The sequence below is a fragment of the Suncus etruscus genome, chromosome 6 (assembly GCF_024139225.1).
Source record: "Suncus etruscus isolate mSunEtr1 chromosome 6, mSunEtr1.pri.cur, whole genome shotgun sequence".
In the NCBI taxonomy this organism is placed as follows: Eukaryota; Metazoa; Chordata; class Mammalia; order Eulipotyphla; family Soricidae; genus Suncus; species Suncus etruscus.
Genome location: NC_064853.1, coordinates 119,982,428 through 119,995,969, shown reverse-complemented (window position 1 = coordinate 119,995,969; position 13,542 = coordinate 119,982,428). Strand labels below are relative to the sequence as shown.

At 49.7% G+C, this 13,542-nt stretch overlaps 1 protein-coding gene across 4 annotated transcripts in view; it reads right to left on the bottom strand.

Annotated features, from left to right (window-relative positions):
- The window catches only part of CYFIP2 (cytoplasmic FMR1 interacting protein 2), a 91,007-nt gene extending 81,271 nt beyond the window's left edge, over nucleotides 1–9,736 (bottom strand). For all 4 annotated transcript variants that reach the window (XM_049775687.1, XM_049775690.1, XM_049775689.1 and 1 more), the window contains exon 1: nucleotides 9,658–9,736. The gene's annotated coding sequence lies outside the window, so the exon portion shown is untranslated. The remainder of the gene's footprint in view (nucleotides 1–9,657) is intronic.
- Nucleotides 9,737–13,542: the final 3,806 nt, after the last annotated feature.

Below are 13,542 nucleotides of genomic sequence, written 5' to 3'. Positions count from 1 at the left end.
AAGCATCCTCCACACTGGACTATCACTTTGGCTCTGCTTGGGTATTTCTAATGGCACTTTCAGAAAGAAAATGGAAAAGGTGAGTGGTTCTTATTCAAAAAAAGAGAACCAGGTTGAGGTCAATGGGGGACTTTGAGCTCTAAGGTCTTGTCCTGGACACTAGGAATTCTCCCACCAGGACATCATGCCTATGGGGGATCAGGATAAACAGCCCCTCTCTTTCACCTCTAGATTTACTGGGAGCACTAATGTCCAGAGAAAGAGTCCCTATTGAATGTGAAGTAACCCAGCAGACTAGGTTTCTAGAAGTTGGGTTGGGTTCCCCACTGATATTGGATGCAGGATGAATATCACTACAAGGGAGGATGGTCATTATCTGAGCATGCACCAGCTCTCACCCCTCAGACGTGCCTCCAGTCCAGCTCTTTGCAGCGCCCACAGCCAGTGGTTCTTGCAGCTGCTTCCCTAAGTAGGACACTCTGTCCCCAAGAAGAGAAAACCCTCAAATCCACTCACACAGCCAAGGCCAGGAAGCCATCTACTCTTTCCTCTTGCCATTGCTCCTTCTGTACCCTAGTTAAGGTTCCTTCACCCACCCTCCGTTCTCACTGCCCTCCTATCCTCCTGGGTAGCGGTCACTCTGGGACAGCAGGAATGCCAGGAGTCGGATACACCTCCCTGTATACTAAGTTCTCCTGCTGCGTGAAATACCCACCAGTGTGTATCTTGTACATACACATCTATGGATGTACGAGAATGAATGTAAATAGAAGTAAATTCGTAAGTCTAGAAACAGAGGGGCAGGAGTCAGCTCTGGGATTCGCAGCATTAAAACTAAAATGCGTAGGGGCCAGCGAGATAGAATGGGGGTAGGGCATTTGCCTTGCATGCAGAAGGACAGTGGTTTGAATCCCTGCATCCCATATGGTCCCCCGAGCCTGCCAGGAGCGACTTCTGAGCATACAGCCAGGAGTAACACCTGAGCGCTGCCAGGTGTGACACAAAAACAAAAACAAACACACACAAAAAAAAACCCTAAAATGCTTAGAAATAAATTTCAGGACCAGAGCTATAATACAGTGGGGAGGGCTGCATAATACAGTGGGGAGCCTTATATTCAGCTGATTTGGGTGTATTCCCAGGCACCACATAGGGTCTCCTGAGCCCTGCCAGGAGTAATCCCTGAGCACAGAAATAGGAGAAAGCCCTGAGCATCACCATCTATGCCCCCTCACCAAAAAATTTAAGAAATAAAACAATAATCAATAAAAACACCGAACCCAGTCATGTTCACCCCAGGCCAGCTCCAAAGACTCACACTTTTCTCAAAAAGAGATAGAAACCATGCCATGAAAACTAATGGGTATACTGGTCACACAGCAGAAAGCTGGCCATCTCATGAGGAGAGAGCAGAACACGTTTTGGTAATCATGGTGCTTAAATAAAGATTTAAAAAAAGCCTCTTTTTATTCTTTTTAAAATAACTTTGCTCTCATTTATCTGGTAACAAATGTATTATGGTTAACCATGTGATTCATTTTCTTTAAATAAAGCAATAAATAAGTAAGTAAATAAACACTGAACCCTGGGGCTGGAGCGATAGCACAGTGATTAGAACATTTGCCTTGCACTTGTCAACCCGGGTTCTATCCTCAGCATCCCATATTGTGTCCTAAGATTGTCAGAAGTAATTTTTTTTGTTTGTTTGTTTGTTTGTTTTCGGGCCACACCTGTTTGATGCTCAGGGGTTACTCCTGGCTAAGTGCTTAGAAATTGCCCTTGGCTTGGGGGGACCATATGGGACGCTGGGGGAACCAACTGCAGTCCTTCCTTGGCTAGCGTTTGCAAGGCAGACACCTTACCTCTAGTGCCACCTCGCCGGCCCCTTCAGAAGTAATTTCTAAGTGCAGAGTCAGGAGTAACTCCTGAGCACCACTAGGTATGACCTAAAACCAAACCTGTGAAAACTGGGAAGACATAGTTGCAGGAAAAAAAAAAAAAAAAAACAGTAAGGAAAAAACCCTAAATCAATTAAAAGATTCTCATTTCTGCAGGCTTAAAAATCGAATTGTTCATTGAGCAATAGTATAGCAGTAAGGCAACTGTCTTCCATGTGGCTGACCAGAGTTTGATGCCAGGCATCCCATATGGTCCCCCTAGTGAACCAGGAGTGATTTTTGAGTGCAGAGCCAGGAGCAACCCCTGAGAAAATCCAGGTATTACACAAAAACCAAAATACATACATACATACATACATACATACATACATACATACATACAAACATACATATATATGTTTCAGGGCCAGAGCATAGCACAGCAGGTAGGGCATTTGCCTTGCCCATGGTCAACCAGGGATTGACCCAGTTCAATTCCCAGCATATCATATCATATATTCCCCCGAGCATGCCAGGAGCAATTTCTGAGCACAGAGCCAGGAATATCCCCTGAGCACTGTAGGGTATGGTCCTAAAACAAACAAACAAACCAAAAGAAATCTTATTGTTCATAGATCATAATGCTCTAAATTGATATGTAGGGCTGGAGGGAGTTTGCCTGGCATATGGCCAGCCCAGGTTTAATCACTGATACCCATATGAAGTGATCCTTAGTAAGGCCTGAGCACTATGAGGTATGGCCCCATATTCAATCATAAATACATTGATTTTCAGAGCTGCATCTCTAGATCTCTCTTCCTCCACCCCCACATTGGCTTCTCAGAAGAAACTAATGTTCAAATTCATGGGGAACTTAAAGGAACCCACCTGAGAAAACCAGAAGTCTGCAAATGAGCACAGGTGGAGAAACCACACTTCCTGATTTCTAAAATTGAGGTTCAAGAAGGTCAGGCTGGACCTCCAATTCCTGCCCAACTGTCCTTTCCCAGGGAAACTAAGGTTGGATGTAAATTTAGAGGACTAGTTCAAATCAGAACTGAGTAACCTTGGGTAAGAATGATAGTCCAGTAGGTAAGGTACTTTCCTTGCATGTAGAAAACTCAGGTTTGACCCCACACACACATCCCATATGGTCACAAGCACTGCCAAGAATGATTCCTGAGTGCAAAGCAAGAAGTAAACCCTGAGTACTGCTGGGTGTAGCCCAACATCAAAACAAAATAAAACTAAGAATTTCCTGGAGGGCAATGGTGGTGTTGACAGTAATAGGGTAGAACTTGGGGGGCGGGGAGGGAAGAGGGAGAGATGAGGGAGGGAGAGGGAGGGAGAGAAGGAGGGAGGAAGAAAGAGAGATGATAATCAGGCCACCAATCAGATACCTCCTTGTGTGAAAGAAAATATGATCAAAGGGCATTATTGCTCATGATCATCATTTGCAACATCTGAACAACGTAGGCGTTTTCCACACTATTCGGGTTAAAAGGGAGTGTCTCTCTAGGATGGAATAAGTAGTGTGAAAGGGTGAAATCTCACTCCCTTGCTGCAGGAAGCACACTGAAAGAAGGCAGCAGTGACAGCTTCTCATGCAGCACTCAGCACAGCACAGCACAGCACAGACTACAGGCAGGACCATCAGTGGGAGGCGGCCATGTTTCACGAGCCTTTCGTCCCCTTCTGACTGCTGTTAGCAGGAGATGCTGGGTTGTGATCACACATTTGTAATTCTCTCAGAGACCCCAACCCAATCCAGAGCTATCATCCAGCAGGGAAGAGGTTTGTCTTGCACACAGCTAACCTGGGTTTGATCTGGAGCACCCCTAGGAGAGCAGCTCTGAGTGCAGAGCCAGAGGTCAGCCTTGGGCACTGCTAGGTATGGCCCCAAAATAAAATACAAAACTGAGACCAACTCAGAGCCAGGGCTTGAATCTGTGAACTGGTGCGCAAACATCACAGGCAGGAAATCTGGTGTCCACATCCAGTACTGCAAGGTCCCCTGAGCACTGCCGGAAATCACCTCCCCAGCACTGCTGTGTGGCTCCAAAAACCGGAACCAAAGATAACCACCTAGGGCCCCATGTCCGACCACTCAGACACAAGGATCACTCTGGGCTGTGGTGTCATGGCTAAATCAGCCTCTCTTGCTCGGCTTCAGGGCCTGACGTCAGAGGGGATAAGCCCAGATTAGCCCCAATTCCCTCCAATTATAGCCAACGGGCCCCAGAGAAAAGCGTTGATGCCTCCTTTAGTGCTTGGTTCAACCACTTCCTCTGTGGTCAGGTGCAGGCCCTGGCAGTTGGCACCATCCATTTCTGGGCGGGGCAAATCCTGCCCCCCCCACAAGCAGCCTGCTGAGAACCCCTAATGTAATGTCATTGGAGGCCCAATAACTCTCAGCAAGAAAGGCAGCATTTCTGCAGTGGCAGTAGAGAACTTTGAGCCAGGGAGCTGGTGGGAAGAAACAGGCTTCAGTTTCCCCCCAACAAGGGGGTGTACCCCAACAATGAAGGGGTGGGGAGTTCCCACCCACGATACTGGGGCAGTCCAGAGTGATGTCAAATACATTCTTTATATTGAGTGGGACCACACCAGAGGATGCTCAGGGCTTATTCCTGGTTCTGTGCTCAGGGATCCTGCTCAGGTTCAATATGGAATACTAGGATGGTACCAACTGGTTATGGGGAAGGCAAGTGCCCTCCCTGCATTACCATAGCTCAGGTCCTCCCAGCTATTTCTTAAAAGCTGGAGGCAATAATTTGATTTTTTGTTTACAGTTTTGTGGGGGTTTTTTTTGCTGGGGGGGTGGTGGTGGTGGTGAGGGAGGGCCCATACACTCAGTGATGCTCAGGAGTTACTCCTAGCTCTGTATTCAGAAATTACTACTGGACCAGCATGACAGCAGAGCAGTACAGCATTTGCCTTGCAAACTGCCGGCCCAGGATGGACCTGGATTTAATCCCCGGCATCCCAAATGGTCCCCCGAGCATGCTAGGAGTGATTTCTGAGTATAGAGCCAGGAGTAACCCCTGAGCACCGCTGGGTGTGGCCCCCAAACAAATAAAATGATAACAACAACAACAACAAATCAATTACTACTAATGTTGCTTGGGGGATCATATGGGATTGAACCCATGTTGGCAACATGCAAGGCAAACACCCTAACTGCAGTACTATTGCTCTGGTCCCAAGTTTTGTTCTGTTTTGGGGCCATACCTGGCGGTGCTCAGGGATCATTCATGCTGGGCTCAGGGTACCCTATAAGATGCTGGCGATCGAACTCAGGTCAGCCACATACAAGGCAAGCACCCTTCCTGCTGTACTATTCCTCTGGCCCAAATATGCTCCTTTAGTCAAGGGGACAGAATGCTGGCCTACCTGCCTGCTTGCCCATCTCTGCTAGAACCAGAGAAATGGGATGAGGTGGGGAGGGTGCTTATTGCAGAGGGTGGTTGTATTGGGTCCATGTGAAAAACTTTTTAACAATGCCTAGAATCGGAGCCTGAGCCATAGCCTAACCCTGAAAGTAAAAGGCCATGGTCAAGGCTGCCTGCAGGACCATAGGGCCAATGTGGATCCCAGCACCCCAAACCTGCCAACATACATCCCTGCTTTTATTCAATTTCTGTCCACTGAAAGAGCTGGACACCATCCCCCCAAAAGCAAGTTCTCTGCAGAGGACTCAGCAATCGCCACCCCCTGATTCTGTGGGCCCTCCATCAGCTGCTTTAGAATCCTAGAGTCCTTTCTGCAGTCCTCTAACAACAGCTTTTGAGTCCATGAATTCTTTGGCTCATCCAAAAAGACAGCTAGGGGTAGGGAGGGGGAGGTTTGTCATGCATGCAGACTATGTGAATCTGATCTCTGGTTTTCCAGAGTGACCTGAGCACCACCAGGAGTAATTCCTGAGTGTAGAGCCAGGAGTAACGTCTGAGCAGAGACGGATGTGGCCCACAACCCAAAGAAACAGACAGGGCTAGTCATCTAATTTGGAGTAATGGAATAAGCTCGAGCAAGGAGTACAAAGCTGTGTGTGTCCTGGGAACAGTAAAGACTTTCCCATCATGGTTGGTATACCCAACTCTTATGACTTGGTTAACAAAACAAGCTTTAGTCTGTCCTAGTCTTTTCAGCCAGCTTGTGTCTCCTGGTCTCCATGTCCAAAACAAAAGCTATGGGGTCAGAGGGAGGGTACTTGCCTTGTACATGGCCAAACTAGGTTCTCTATCTGGGATCCCACAGGGTTCCTTGACCCCATCGAGTGTAATTCTTGAGTGCAGAGCCAGAAGTAGATCCTGAGCACTGCCAGGGATAGCCCAAAATAAAATAAAATAAAATAAAATAAAATAAAATAAAATAAAATAAAACCATGTCTGAAGCTCATTTGTCCTTCCCAAAAACAGTCCCTCCCCATCCACACACACAAAGTCAAAACTTCCTCACAGATACTCTGTCCAATTGGATTGATGAGTCTCACATGACACCAAAACTGAGATTGGCTCTGGGGGAAACTTGGCTGAACCCCAAATCTCTAAGATACATCTTCTTGTCCTGGGGTGGGACCCTTCTCCTCAAGGGTACACCCTAGAAATAACTGTGCTGGAGTCACCATCCATCTTCTGAAAACAACTTGGCAAGAGCTGAAGACATTAACATAGCAACTAAGGCATTTGTCTTTCAGGCCACCAACACAGGTTCTATCCCCAGCTCACCTGAGCCCTGCCAAGAGTTCTCCCTGAGCACTAGCTAAATGTGGCTCCAAAGCAAACAAAAACTTAGCCCCTAGGGTGACACCAACCCTCTGCTCTGTTGAGTCAGGGTGCAAGAAGCCTGGCCTCCCTGGTGGCCCTTTAGGCATGCCACACAGCCCCAACAGTGACAGAGTCCGCCAGATGTCATCCCCCCACCAGCCCCGCATTGACTCCTATAGCATCTCTGTATGGACAAGGTGTCAGGGGCCAGGCTGGAAGGGGCTGTGTATGGCTAGGCTGGTCAGAAGCTCCTCTTACTAACCTGGAGGCCACACACTGGTCCTCGGGTAACGCTCACGTGTCACTAATAAGTCCTCCTTTGTCGTGAACAGCAAGTGCTTCCTTCACTTCCCCTCTGCCCTCTCCTTTCAATATCACCTTTGGGCCTAGTCTCCCTAAGTCTGTGTGGGGAGGGGGCCAATGGTGACAGCAAGGTTGGGAGGTGACCTGAGCTCCGCTCAGCTGCCCAGGAAGGGAGCCAGGCAGTGCATGCCCCCAACACACATGCTGAGTACACAAAATAAATAGAAGGTGCACCCAGGTCCTGGAGAGTTTGAAACATGAACCTTGACTCTGGCAGGTTCCCCCCATGCTCCCCCACCACCTGAGATCCCCACCTTCCTTCCGAGATCCGCTCTGCTGCTCCCTGATCTGTACCAGCACCTTCTCTTGTTGCTGCTGCAGAGAACCCAGGAATGAGTAACTAGAAGAAGCAGGGGGTTGAGGGGTCAGGGCTGTGGGAATGGCCATTTTCACTGATCAATTCTCAATATGTCACTGACATTATAACGAGAACTGTACAGGCAGGCTGGGAATGCAACTCATTGCAGAGCACTTGCCTTGATGCATAAGGACCCAGGTTTTATCCCCAGCACCACATAACTAAGATTTGTCTTTTCACCCTGCTGGACTTGCATGAACCCCACACTACTGAAAAGATCAAGAAGTGCTAGGCTGAGGTGGGAGTGGGGAGGAAGGGAAGGGGAAAGAGAGGGGGGGAGTGAGAGAGAGAGAGAGAGAGAGAGAGAGAGAGAGAGAGAGAGAGAGAGAGAGAGAGAGAGAGAGAGAGAACAGCAGGGAAGATGTACATAATCAACCTGGGTTCAATCCCCAGCATCTCATATGGTTTCCCAACCCATGCCAAGAAAGATCCCTGAGTGCAGAGCCAGGAATAAGTCCTGAGTACTGCCAGGTGTGGCCCAAAAATAACAAAAAAGGAAAAGAGAAGTTCTGGACAGAAGGGGGCCCTTCATGCTCCCCAGGAGGAGGCCTTATTGTCCCCTGCATTTTCACCACCTCGCCCTGCTGCAGGCCTATCAGCCCTCTGCACCCTAGACTTGGCTTTGATTCTCAGGGCAATACTAAGCACTGCAAACAGACTCAGAGGTGTGATCAGAGTCTGGTCCCCCAGCTGAAGGGCAGCGTGAATGTGTGCCAGGGAAGAAGAAGCCTCATTATCACAGTGGCCTAAGGAGCCACAAAGGGCCACTTTGTGAGATGCTGGGAGCCAACAGTAGTCAAAAAAAAAAAAAAAAAAAAAAAAAACTGTTCACAAGAGCTGGTCGGCCCTTTCCATGGGGTCTGCAGTCCGCCGCTGGCCCCATCCCCATGATCATCAGTTTGTCAACTGCTCATCACCTATTAGGGACCCCTGAGGGTGGCAGGGTCACAGATGGCTATGGACTGTGACATGGGTTCCGGGGGCTCCTGCCCAGGCTTTAGACCCACAGCTGTGTCCATCCCCTAGCCAGTTCTGGCAGACGGAAAGAAGGAAACTCCAATCCTGCCTCAAACCTGCCCCCAAGTTACCCCCATCTTGGCTTCCAGCCCAAAGTGTGACCTGGGCCTTTTCCATTCCCAGCAGGACTGCACTGGGCAAGGTCGATGCTGATTGAACCGGTGGAACAAGCTGGGGAGGGGGGGTGCCCCTAAAGCGGCTTAGTGAGTGGTCAGCAGAGGTATACTGGCCCGGCTTTGTAAGCAAGGATACACTCTCTTAACGGTGAAAAGCTAGCCCAGCAGAAGGTTGTCAGGGCCCAGAGATGCTGAAAAGCTCCCCCTGTCCCAGGTGGACTCCCAGGTATATACTCACACCCAAACACATACACACATATACTTTACAGTTTACAGATAACCACACATTTACACACACTGATACATAAGCAGGCATTTGCACACACCATCCCTTTTACGCTCCCCCACTCTCTCACACACACCCGACATCTAATCAAACACACAACACCACACGATTCCCTCCATCTCAGGTTTCTACCCTGAGGGCCAGGCCACCCTTGCAGCACACGCAGCTGACAGCTGCTAGAGAATGTCCTTTTGGGGGGAGACCCATTCCCCAAAATCAGTACCTAACTTCCCCCTCCACACCAGTTGAGGGCCAGTATTTTATCTGCAGCTTTGTTTCCTTCTGTCTGGCTGCCTCTGGGCCTAACTTGGGCACCTGCTCTAAGTGATGGGGAAATGCTTTCCCAAAGGAGCCCAGTGTGCAGATGGGGTGTTGGGGGGGTGCTCAGGAGACTGCCAAGGGCCCCCACTTCAGTCTGATTCTGGGCTTCAGGCCTCAAGGGGACGAAGGCTCCATTCCCTAGAGCAGAGGCCCTTGCGGCCCAGCCTCCTCCCAACCAGGCCACCAGGGAGGGCCAGGGACACCTGCGAGGTGGCCCCTTGGGGCCTGGCCTGGAGGCAGGGGTGGCTGGGTCGGGGTGGGCAGGCAGGCAGAAGTGAAAGCTGGCCCCCTCACCATCCAGGGGGGTCTCTGGGGGAGTGCCTTCCTCCGAGCCCCTTCCTTCCCTTGCAAGCCCCGAACCCCCCAGGCGTCTCCTCATGCAGGCGGGCAGGCGAGCATCCCCCAAACACCCCCGGTGCTGCAGGCTCCCGGGAGGAGGCGGCCTTAGGTAAGCAAGCAGCACCTGCGCCGGGGGTGGCCTGCCTCGGGCCCAGGCCGCGCACCTGCTGCCTCGGCCTCGCGCCTGCTGGATGCCGTCGCCTCCTCCGCCTACCTGGATCGGCAGCAGGTCCGAGCCCCGGCTCGAGGGGTCGCGAGGCCCGGCGGGCGCGCGCCGGGAGGGGAGCGGGATGCTCGGCCCGGGCGCAGCGCTCGGCTCCGCTCGCTCGGCTCTGCCGCCGCCGCCGCTGCCGAGCCCCGCCCCCGCGCAGGCCACGCCCACTGGAAGCCACGCCCCGGGTGCTGGTCACGCCCAGCCTCGCCCCGCCCGGCCCCGCCCAGCCGCCGCCGCCGCCGCACAAAGAGCCGGAAGTGGCTGCGGCCCAGGCGCTCCTGGGCGTGGCTCGAGCATCCTCGGCCTGTATCCCTGACTCGCCAGGCGAACGGCGGCCTGAGAGTGGTCCAGGGCCCAAGCCCGCTCGCTGAGCGCCACACTGGCCGGCCACCCCGGGAAGTGCACTTTCTTAGTTCCTCTAAGCCAGTGTTTTTCAATCTTTTTTTGTGCAAAAGCACTTTTTTCTTTCTATTTTTTTAAAATAATTTTTTATTTGGGGGCCTGGAGAGATAGCATGGAGGTAGGGCGTTTGTTTGCCTTGCATGCAGAAGGAGGGTGGTTCGAATCCCGGCATCCCATAGGGTCCCCCGAGCCTGCCAGGAGCGACTGCTGAGCGTAGAGCCAGGAGTAAACCCTAAGCGCTGCCATGTGTGACCCAAAAACCAAAAAAATTTATTTTTATTTTGACCAAAATGGATTACAAATCTTTCACAGTAATATTTTAGGTACATAGTGACACTGAATCAAGGGCATTGCCACGACCAATGTTGTCCTCCCTCCAACCCTGTTCCCAGCATGCATCCCATATCCCCCTTCTTTGCCCCCCGGGCTGCTAGTATAAGCAGTCCCCTCTGTGTCTAGCTTGTTGTAGATTGGGTATCGATTCAGTTGGCGTTGGCTTTGATTTGGTGTTTAAAGGCACTCTTTTTTCATGAAAAAAGGATCTGGGTATTCATTGAGATCCAAGACATGCCCAAGACAAGCATGCCGCCCTATGGAGCCCAGAAAGCTTGTTATTTGTAGAGCCAGGCTCACAACTGAGCTAAGTCTAGAAGTGGGGCTAGAGCGATAGCACAGTGGGTAGGGTCAACCAAGGTTCAAATCCCCAGCATCCCATATGGTACCCCACTCCTCCAGCCTACCAGGGGCTATTTATGAATGCAGAGCTAGGAATAACCCCTTGAGCGCTGACAGGTGTGGCCCAAACCCCCTCCCCAAAAAAGTCCAGATATTTTTGGAGGGTTTGGTTTGGCTTGGTTTGATTTTTGGGTCACAAACAGCAGCACTCAGTTACTCCTGGCTCTGCTCTCAGAAATCACTGCTGGCAGGCTGGGGGATCATAAGGGATGCAGGAGGTCAAATCCTGGTCAGCTGCATGCAAGGTAAACCCTACCCACTGTGCTATGCTCTGGCCTCCAGTTCTTGAGAAGGGGCATAGCTGGCTCTGTGCTCAGGATCATTTCTGGCAGGCTTAGGGGACCTTATGAGGTGCCAGGGATCAAAATTGGGTCAGCCACGTGCAAGGCAAGAATTTTATCCTCTGTGCTATCACTCAAGCTGCAGGCCCAAGAAATTCTGTTAAGGGTGGGTGGACAAAAATGAAAAACAAATCTGGGAGTTATAAATGGGGGGATACAACTGTTCTCTAAGGCCCCACCTTGCTCAGAAGGGTGGAAACCATGGGTTTCCAGGAGCCATATCCCCCAAATCAGCCTCTCTTGAGCAAGCAGATACCTCCATTTCTCCTCAGATGATATTGCCTGGGAGATCTTGCTCAGGGGCTCAACCCAGGTGGTGCCTGGAATCAAATCAGCTAGGGCATGTAGCACTTTACCCACTACCTACTCTACTATATCCTGACTTGGAATATACTTATTTTAGAAACACATTTTTATTTATTTACTTTTGTTGTTTTGTGCCACACCCAATTGTGGATGGCAGGGCCTACTCCTGGCTCTGCATTCAGGGATCACTCCTAGTCATGTTCAGAGGGACCCTATGGGGTGCTGGGGATCAGACTCAGGTTGAACCTGTGCAAGGCAAACACTTTCCCCACTGTATTATTGCTCTAGCCTCTAAAAATGAATTTTTAGAAAGTTACATAACCTAACATGAGGTTACCACCCCACAGCTTAGGAAGGCAGGGTCCAGGGTACCAAAGCATGCTTTGGGGAGGGGTTACAGACTTGCCTGAGTTGACAGACAAGGAGGCCCCTTTCTCTGAGCCTAGACGTTCCTTGAGATACTCCCTGCAAACTCAGCTGCACACAGACTGAGCCAGGCACCCAGCCTCATAGGAGACCAATGTTGACAGTGGGCCTTCCCTATGCAAGTGGGTATGTGGATGAGAGGGGTGCCTGGGCCAGAGCTCCCACATGCATCTGCTTTCTCAGGAACTCTACCCTGGGATCTGCCCTCACCTGCACCCAGTTTCCAAAACATAATTCTGCATGTAGTTGCCTCATCCATGCTTGTCAAAACTGCTATTTCAGAAGAGATGACTGATAAAAATGGAAGTGTCTGCCCCCCATGTGTCTGTGGGGGTGTCTGTGGAGGGTGGTTTAAAAATGGCACTGAGGGGTCAAAGAGATAGCATAGAGGTCAGGTGTTTGCCTTGCACGAGGCCGACCCAAGACAGAACCCGGTTGAATTCCCGGCATCCCATATGGTCCCCTATGCCTGCCAGGGGCGATTTCTAAGCACAGAGCTAGGAGTAACTCCTGAGTGCCACCAGGTATGGCCCAAAACCAAAAAAGTAAATAAATAAAAGAAAAAAGGCACTGAGGTGCATCTCTCTCTCTCTCTCTCTTGTTTTTTTTATCCCCCCCACTCTTTCTTGTTTTGATGGACCACACCCTACAGTGCTCAGGAGCTACTCCTAGCACAGAGGGGCTATAGGGTGCTAAGATAGAGACTAGGCCTACTACATACAAAGCTTGAGCACTGAATCTCCAGGCCCTTATTTCCTTCTTTCATTTTTTTTGTTTTGTTTTGCTTTGTTTTTTTGACCCACACCCATCAGTGCTCAGGGGTTACTCTTGACTCTGCACTCAGAAATCATTCCTGGCAGGCTTGGATGAAGAACCATATGGGATGCCAGGAATTGAACCTGTGTCCACCCCAGGTTGGTTACATTGTAAAAGTAAATGCCCTATTGCTGTGCTATCTCTCTGGCCCCTCTTTCCTTCTTTCTTTCCTTTCTATCTTCCTCCCTCCCTTCCTCCTTTCTTTCCCATTTCTTTCTTTCAGGTTTTCAAAATATATGATCTAACACTGTGAGCCTTGGGATTCTGAATGTCAGTAATTTGAATATCTAATGAGATCAGCTTTTTCTTCACCCAGCAATCATGATTCAGGATTCAGCAAGCTTCTAGAACTTTGGTCTTCAATCCCCAAGAAAGTGTTTTACCCTTCCCCTGGGTGGGAGTGGGGTGCTGTAGGGGGTTAAAGACTGCTGATCCACAACATGGTTAGAATTGCTGATCTGCAAGCAGTTGTGAAGAATTGAAGAGGGCTTCTCCAAAGGTCAGTTTCTCCTGCCTCTTCTCCTCCATCTCCTTCTTTTCTTTCTCCTTTTCGTTCTTGATCCTATTTTCATCAGTCACGAATATATTGCTGGCTAAATTGTGTTTTATCTGTATGAATCTTTTGTTTTATTCTAAGCCCTATTGCAAACAGAAAATTTTGTATTTAACTTTAGTGCTTTAATATTTGTTTGCACAATTCTGGGAAATGTAAATTAGAGTTTTGAAAGTTCTCAGCTATCCTAGTGAATGCTTCCCAATCTTACATAGCAGCTTATTTTTAAATTGTATTATCTGCAGAAAAGTTCTTGTGATTTTATTTAGAGAAGCTTATAAAAAGAAACTTGGATGTTCCTAGACT